The 8454-nt window shown below is 36.0% G+C and overlaps 1 protein-coding gene across 2 annotated transcripts in view; it reads left to right on the top strand.

The window, feature by feature from the left end:
- The first annotated feature begins 6636 nt into the window (after positions 1-6636).
- Positions 6637-8454, top strand: part of LOC118332753 (trichohyalin-like) — a 21965-nt gene continuing 20147 nt past the window's right edge. The window contains exon 1 of one of the 2 annotated variants that reach the window (XM_035668173.1): positions 6637-6936. The gene's annotated coding sequence lies outside the window, so the exon portion shown is untranslated. The remainder of the gene's footprint in view (positions 6937-8454) is intronic. The other variant, XM_035668172.1, reaches the window with a different exon arrangement.

Raw genomic sequence — 8454 nt, 5'->3', positions numbered from 1 at the left:
ATTTGCTGACAGTTATCAAATGTAACCACACAAAACTGGCTCTGTCTAGTCTTCACACACACAAACACCCATTCACTATGTGGTGTAATATGTTTAGCAGAAACATGGGCACTTCCCTTATCTGAGTTTTGTAGTTTGTAGTCAATTCTTGTGCCGCTGTAGTCAATTCTTGTTCCATTAAGAAGAAAAAAGCATTATTAGTTAAGTAATTAATTTAAAAATACTTTTTTACTGTTAATTGTCACAAGTTTTAAATCATTTTTTAAATGTATTAACAGTATTAAACTTGAATTTAACAGTTTAATCTATTAAATAAGCCGTAAATATCTGGAATACTACTTTTTATGTGAAAAAAGGAAATCTTTAAATAAGGAATAATTTTATTAAGATTTTTGTTATTTTACAATTAACATGTAAATTGACAGGCTATGTTTGTAATTTTATGAATATTTTCATGAATTAAAAAAAAACTGAAAAATCTGTAAAATAAATGGGAAAACCCTGGACTTACAGATTCTTTTTACATTGCAGAGAAATGTGCTTTGTCAAAGCATATAATGTCCTACATGCATCTCCCTTTCAGCCTACTATAGCAACGCATTTAACATCAATTTAACTAGTAGTTTTCGAGAACAATAGTCTTCTTTGTATTTTTATATAAATATTTTAACGCCAGTAGTTTTACTTTTAGTTGAGTAATATTTCAGTAATGTAACAGTTCTTCTACTTGAGTACAGATCTTTGGTACTCTTTCCACCACTTCATATAAGTAATCATGAATCTATTACTCTCATCCCTTATAACTTCAGGCTACAATGTAATAAATCTGTTTAACAAGGTCAGTTACATAAACAATCAATGTAATATGTATACATACTTTTATACTTTTCTCACATGTTCAGTTTTTTGTCCATCATATTATTCACATTTTAATTTCATGTTTAAAGCTTTTGTCAGTTCAGCTATCATTAAATGAAAAAGAGAAATTTTTCCTGTTGCATTTCACTGTAGTCTGATCTATTGTGTTTGTTGAGTGTTCTTACCTGTTTGGTTGATAAAGATGTGTGAGACTGAGGAGGTTGAGCTGCAATGAGCATGCTCAGTCCTTAACTGTTCACATTCCACATCTGCACAGCCAATCAGCCACTCTGTACCTCTTGTATACTTCTATAGTTCCTGTTTGCGTAGGAGAGTCAGTGTAATATAAATATGCACATTTACTCAAGTATCGTACTTAAGCACAAAGTTCTCTATTGTATTTTAGATGGAAATGTACTTTTTACTTTTAAGTTACTTTTACTTTTATTATTATTATTATAAATCAACTAATTACATACATATAAATGCACCACTGACCTAGTTATATATTATAAATTATTTTGAAATTGGTCATTCTGCATCAGTACTTTTGATACTTTAAGTACATTATGATGGCAATGCTTATGTACTTTACTGAAATAAAATTAAATGGAGATGTTTTTTTAGGAGTGCTTCCTCCAGTAAGATAATTTCTTGCATACTAACTGCCAACACAGTGCGTTACTGCAAAGACAGGGAAATAAAACTCAACTCAACACAATTTACCAAACCACAGTCCACGCCAGCAGGAATGAAGCATGGCAGAAACTATGAGAAGAGCCAACTTCCTGTTTCACTGGCTGTTTCAGATCTCACCAGAAAATGTATTAACAGATACACACATACACACAAACAGCTCTATACATATCCACAGACATATGAATCATCATCTTGGAAGCATATATTGTATATTTACAGCAATATTCATGTATAACAGGATGTGTCTGGATATTTTATCTGTGCCTTGAAAGCAAACTAATTATGTTAATTGTTCATGTCCATAGCTTAATTTTTTATTTGGACCTTGTTTTTTGTAATAACTCGTGTTAGTAGCAGTATCAAGGTGCAAAGACATGGGGGCCAGAGGTGAAGACTTAGAAATTGAGGGTGAAACATCCGGTTTAAAATCAGAGGTGTGGCAGCTTTAATAAGACAGAGCAAGACATATGAAGCCATATTCTGTAGTTGACAGGGTTATATTTTCAGTTTTACTTTTACAAAGAAAAGGAAACATGCATTCCATCTTTATTGAACCCAGTATTGTGATTCGTATTTAATCGTGAGTTGAATGTCCCTTGTGACAAGGCCTGAAAAACTCTGTGAAAATACCAGGGCAAGAGAGGGTTCATTATTTGTCTTCATGGCAATTTGCATAACTGGACCCAGGCCCATCAATTTCATCAACATTGCAACAGGCTCAGACCCATGACTCATGCTGTTAGTTTCTGTGTTAACTGTGAGATTTAAATGAGATAGAAGAGTAAAAATGTTCAAAAATATTGTTTTCCTTTGTGTTTTTATACAGAATGATAAAGACTCTTTTTTTTTTGATTGTTTTGCTTTTGCTGGGCTCAGCAGGACAACAAAAATATTTGTGAAAAGGGCTGCAATGGCCACAACGTAAGCTAATGTTAATCCATGGGAACAAATGTGCTCCATCAAATTATACAAATTGTTATTCTAAGTGTCTAACAACATTATGATTGTAAGTTACATTTCGTTTCGTACCTGACGTAACATAAGTACATGAATAAAACATAACTTAAGTAACGTACCTGATGTAACTTAAGCACGTTACTTAAAAGACATTTGCTTTTGGTTTCTTCTGAGTGAAAGTCCTGTGTTTGCTCCATTTGCAAACTTTCTCGCTCTTTATGCTTCGTCACCTGATGTTACCTGTGGGTGAGTCCACAAATGACTAGTATAACTACAGCGTTATATTTTGAAGCAGAGGGCCACTAACCAAGAAGCAGATGTGGGTATTGGGCTACTTGCCGTCAATCAAATCTGGCAATATATGTACATTTGTACTTTGAGTAGAACAGATTGAAATTTTAATGTCGATAAACAGATTGTTAACAGCTAAATTATCCAGACATCAAATGAACATGAAGTGAAAATTGAACTCTACTGCAAATGTGGCGGAAAGTTTCTTTCCAATAATAGCAAATGTTTTCCACGTCATACAATCATGTTCAGTTTATTGTATAAATGTTTGGTCATGGTTTCCAAAAATGGGAGGGGTCTATAAGCGTAAACCTGTCAAACTCATCAACAGCATCTGTCTCAATGGGACACAACTCACTAAAACCCTTCATCATCATCATCATCACTGTTATATCTTATGTCTTATGTCTGCATGTGTAACCAATCAACCCCACTTCCTGACAGTTTCCATGGTGAAGAAGAAGCTGAGGATGTGTTTTTGATTGACAACTTCAAATAAACACTTGTGTCATGCTCTTTTCTTTTCTTATTCTGGTCATTTAAGAGCAGCTTTACTTTCATTAGTTATAATCAATCAAAACTATGGCAAAACTAGACTATGGTTTAGTCTGGTGTTAAATTTCAGCAACCATCACGGTGCAGACAAACATACAAACATTAAGTCCATTTGGAATCTGAAACATTAGTGCAGGATTAAGTTTGGATCCTGTGTGTTGACCCAGCCGGTTCAGTGTTGACAGACACACAGACTGCAGCCGGAGTTCAGGTTTCATCAATGACTCACTCTGCTCTCTGTTTATGCTTCCTTAATAGAATGGAGTCTAATTTTGATTCATATCTGGTCACACTGAAGCCTAGAATAAATATGAAACAGATGGAGGGCAGAAAAACACATGAAAGAATAAGGATGGTCAGGATATATGGAGGTTAAAGAGGAAGAGGAAGGTGGGCAGAGATAAACAGAATAGGAGGGATAAAATTAGTAAATAAATGCAAATACACACATTCCACAGAATGCATTTCTTTTTTTCCTTTCATTCATTAATTTTTCTTAATGAATCAGGACCTTTCCCATCTGAGTGTTGGTGCAGTTCCTCCAATGTCCACTAGATGCTGCTCCAAAAATTCATGCATTGAAATGAAAAGGAAAAAACCCAACTTCTCTCTATGAATGCAAAGTCAAAACTGTGAGTTTGACTGCAGATTTTCTGAATCACTGATGCATTAATGAGGTATTGAATCTTAAAGAACCATATGTGTTTCTTGCTCAACTCAACCAGGCATTTAGGTGACTGACAGTTGGAGGACTTCAAATTTTGGATGGACATGAAACTCTACTTGTAGAGTCATCATATATTTTTATATAAAATATAAAACAACTGTGTTAGAAAATATCTGGTTCTTTGGTTCATAGTCATGCTTGCTGTGAGGTTGTTGTTGAGCTAAATGCTAACATCAGCATGCTAACATGCTCACAATTCCTATGCTGACATGCAGATGATTAGCATACAATATTTACCATGCTCACCATCTTATTTTAGAATGTTAGTATGCTAATTTTTGCCAATTAGCACTAAACCCAAAGTACAGCCCAGGGACTGATGGGAATGTCATTAGTTCTGCTGGTATTTGGGTTTAAACTAACCAATTTAACTAATTAATGATGATTAATGATTGTAAACAAACATTGTGATTGGTTCTATAGTATGGTAAAGTGTTTCTATGTAGAGGAACATAGAGGTGACCATTAAAAGCATATTACAAATTACAGTGGGGAAGAAATATTTCAAGAACCAGCAGTTCCTTTCAATATGTAACTTTATTAGGATTTTATGACTCCAGACAAAGATGGCTGCTGGAAGGAATCTATACATTTTTAACAATAATATATATATGTGTAAATGTAAATATGTTTGTTTGTTTTATACATAAATGCAACTGAAAATGGTCTGTGCAAACTGACTCTGAGTGGTTGTCGTAAAAATAGTAGTGGGACCACCTGGTCTGCAGCTCAAATTGACCTGCTGCAGTTTTCAGTCATCAGCAGCAGGGCGATCTGGGGATCCTGTTACAGGTGAAGGGGTCTCCTGCTGCTGTGTGACCTCAGAGAAAACTGACCTGTGAACAGCAGCAGTGGTAGCAGCTCTCCTGATTTAATATGTATCAAGAAAGTTCAGTAATTCACATTATTAGCTTGTCTTCACACCTGTTGTTTGTCTGGATTACGACATAACTGATCCTTGCCGTGTGCTCACTGTCTGATCAGGTTTTAAAAGATGTGTAAACCTGAAGTCACATGAACTGACAGCTAACTCATTCATTGGACAGTTTCAGTGATGTCATCTTGCATCCCCAGTCCCACACGAACACATCCGATCACCAAACACTGTTTATTCTGCTGAGTCATGCTGGACTTTGCTGAGTCTCATGGCTTTATTTATCCTCTGTGTTGGTCATGAAGAAATAGTTGTTTACCAGCATCATTAGACCGGTTTCTGCTGGACCTCATCTGTCATAAATACTGATGGGCAGATAGAAATGAGTTGTTTTGTCAAACAGTATGATGAGAAAGAATGGTTGTCATAAAGGATTGTGGTTGCTATCTCAAGGATAATTCCAGTTTAATATAACTTGGAACTTATTTTCATAGGTTTGTCCATCATTTCTATAAGTAACGCAGCATGTGAAGGGGAAAGAGGACTCTGCAGACTGAATACTGCAAACAAAAATGCAATGATAAAATGTTTTAACCTTCAAGGTGAACATCTATGTGAACAAAAAGCAGGCTGTATGTTATATACATATCATATATGTATAAACACAAAAAGACAGCTTCATCTAGAATCAGGAGATCACATGACACAGAAAAAACAACTCTTCATCCCAAAACAATTTAGTATGCACATTAAGAAAAAATATATACAATATACCTTTTTGCAAACATACTGACAGCAAGAAAAGCGCCGTGTAATCAGTCAAATTAATACAAACTGCAATCTATTTTAATGAGCAGTTCCAGAAACCCCATTTACAACATGAGGTGACCAGCCCCTTCCCACATTTTGTGGATTGAGTGGAGGGGGACGTAATAGCAATAGGACTTGTCGATCACATACTTGCGTCATGTAATGTGCTCATTTGAACATTGAATTTAATATTTCTGCATACTGTGGTCCCACAACAGTATTGGAATTACATAAATGACTTCAATGGCAGTCAGCATCAGAGCACAGAGCTTCAGAGCAGCCACTGCCCCGATGTCCAGTGTTACACTTTCCTCCGTTAACTATCTTTTCTCATTTCTCATTTTGAGACTCTGTTTGCAAAGTTTACACCCTGCTATGCTTTCGCTCTGTTTACTGACACAGCTGAATAAGAAAACTGCACAGAATGCAAACATTTGGGGAGCAGCCCTAAGTCCGGGTTTTTTATCTTTTGTAATGATAATTCAACCAGGAGAGTTTCATGTCCATCCAAGCCTTGAATTCCTCCAACTGTCACCTGAAACTGTCTATGAGAAAAAGAAAATTTTTATTGCAGGAACACCCTCAAACTCTATATCAATCTATGACAACCCTCACACTGACAGCCTGCCCACCAGGGGGAGAGAGCTTCTAATTGGATCCTTGCCAAAGTAATGTGTGTCACTGCTGTGTTTCAGCATACAGAATGACTCTGGTTTGCTCACAGCACTGGTTTCTGATTGGCTCAGGCGTGCTTACAGCTGCACTGTCTGTTAGTGTTGTTGCACCTGTTGAATAAAGATTAATGTCACATAAGTGTTTCACCCAACTTAAGTCACATCTCTGCATTTCCAGGCTGCCGGCTGCTCTGCTCGTGTTTGCCTCACCCTGGCACTAAATTTAGAGCTGCAGCTCTGGATCTGTTAACGTATGGTGTAAAAATAGCAAGAAGGGGGGAAGCCTGCTTGCCCTGAGCAGATACACAGGACACACTAGGTGTAAGCTGATAAAAGTTAACTACAGAAACAGACTGAAGACAGAGAGTGATAAACAGACAGACAGACAGGTACCTTTGTAGCTACTTTAAAGATTAAGCCACCTTAATGTATACTTGGTTACAGCAGGAGATGTAAACAGACAGAAAGACAGACTGAGAGAAAGACATCAGGTAAGTCAGGATTGATTTACTGATTTCTCTGTATTTTATTTTTTGGTTTAAATCTAAAATGCTGGAGTTGTTGGGGTATTTTTTCAGTTTTGAAGGTGCTTGATCATATACATTCGTTGTGCTAAGCTATTGGCTGAAGGTCATGTGACCAGTGAAGGTAACCCAAGAAAAAGTTATATGTATTTTACACATCACAGTCTGTTTACAGGTGTTATATGTGAAAACACTTAATACATTCAGTTTACTGTGCTATATTAGACCTTTTTCACAGCAGCCATTTTACCATTAAATAGTAGGCTCATCACAGAAAAACAGCTGGTTTATTTAATCTACCCAACCGCTGGGTTATGAAATGTTTTACCCATTATGGGTTATTTACATGGAATTTGGGTTATTTTGTGCAACTCATGCACTGAGTCAAAATCTATCAACCCAACATACATCGGTTGACTCAGCACCTGGGTTGTTGGTGCTTCGAACGTCATCACATCATCACCTTGAGTCCACCAGAGTCCACACACCAAGCGCTCATCACAGTAGAGAACCTGACTGGTCATCCAGCGAGGCAAATAAATAATAAAAGGTTTGTGCACACTACATATCTAATTCACATTGTCTGTGTTGCGTTACCTATTAAAGTAGTATCTTTATATTGTCGAGGCTAGTTGGTTGGTTTGGCTAACTAGCAGTAGTAGCTATCCATTTATCCATTATCATGGTTTCTAAATTGTTAGGACAAGATTTAGATGAAGATAAAATCCATGTAGTTATGGGGATCATCAGCATCTCCTGTAGGTAATAATAGCAGAGTTAAGAATAGAAATAGAAAGGATAGAAATGTAAAATCAGCTGTAGCTATGGTTTTCAGACAAGGTGGGTGTCCTTTTTCTACAGGATCCAGTCTGAGGAAAAATAAGAAGCGAGTCTGTAAAAAGATTGATGGTGCTGAATGAGAAAAGATTCCGTAAATCCCAGTCTCATGTACAAAGGGAATTAAAGATTGGTTATAGTCAGGAACTCTACACTGTAAAACCTAACAGCATATCTGAATAAAGGAAATAGGCTAACATAGCTTAATACTCCAAACTGTGGAGTCATTCAATCCCATAAATTAGACCTAACTCAAAATGAATTGTTGAATTAATAACCCTCTAACTTCAGTTAATCTTATTTTATTCAGATTAATTCTGTTAATACCGTTTTAAATAAGTTTTTAGAAATACTGCATATGAGGGTAGTATACTTAACTAAATGTAACTGTATCCCAATTACCTTAACAAGTTACTTTTACTCAAATTAAGTGTTTCATATGATTAAGTTAATAAACTCAAATTGTTTTAGACAATCAGTTTCCTTAAAAGGTTTAAATTGAACTTACTTAACGGGTTTTACAGTGTACATGAGTTGACAACAATGCATAGATAAGTGCAAACAAATATCAAAAAAAGAATGTACTGTAGAGGTTAATTACAGCATAGTCAATTAAGTGTCACTAATCCCCGGCCGGGATGACTGTTT

Source organism: Morone saxatilis, unplaced genomic scaffold (genome assembly GCF_004916995.1).
Source record: "Morone saxatilis isolate NCDOM2014 unplaced genomic scaffold, NCSU_SB_2.0 Contig21, whole genome shotgun sequence".
Classification (NCBI taxonomy): Eukaryota; Metazoa; Chordata; class Actinopteri; family Moronidae; genus Morone; species Morone saxatilis.
The sequence above is the reverse complement of the archived record's forward strand: the minus strand, read 5'-3'. Positions and strand labels throughout refer to the sequence as shown.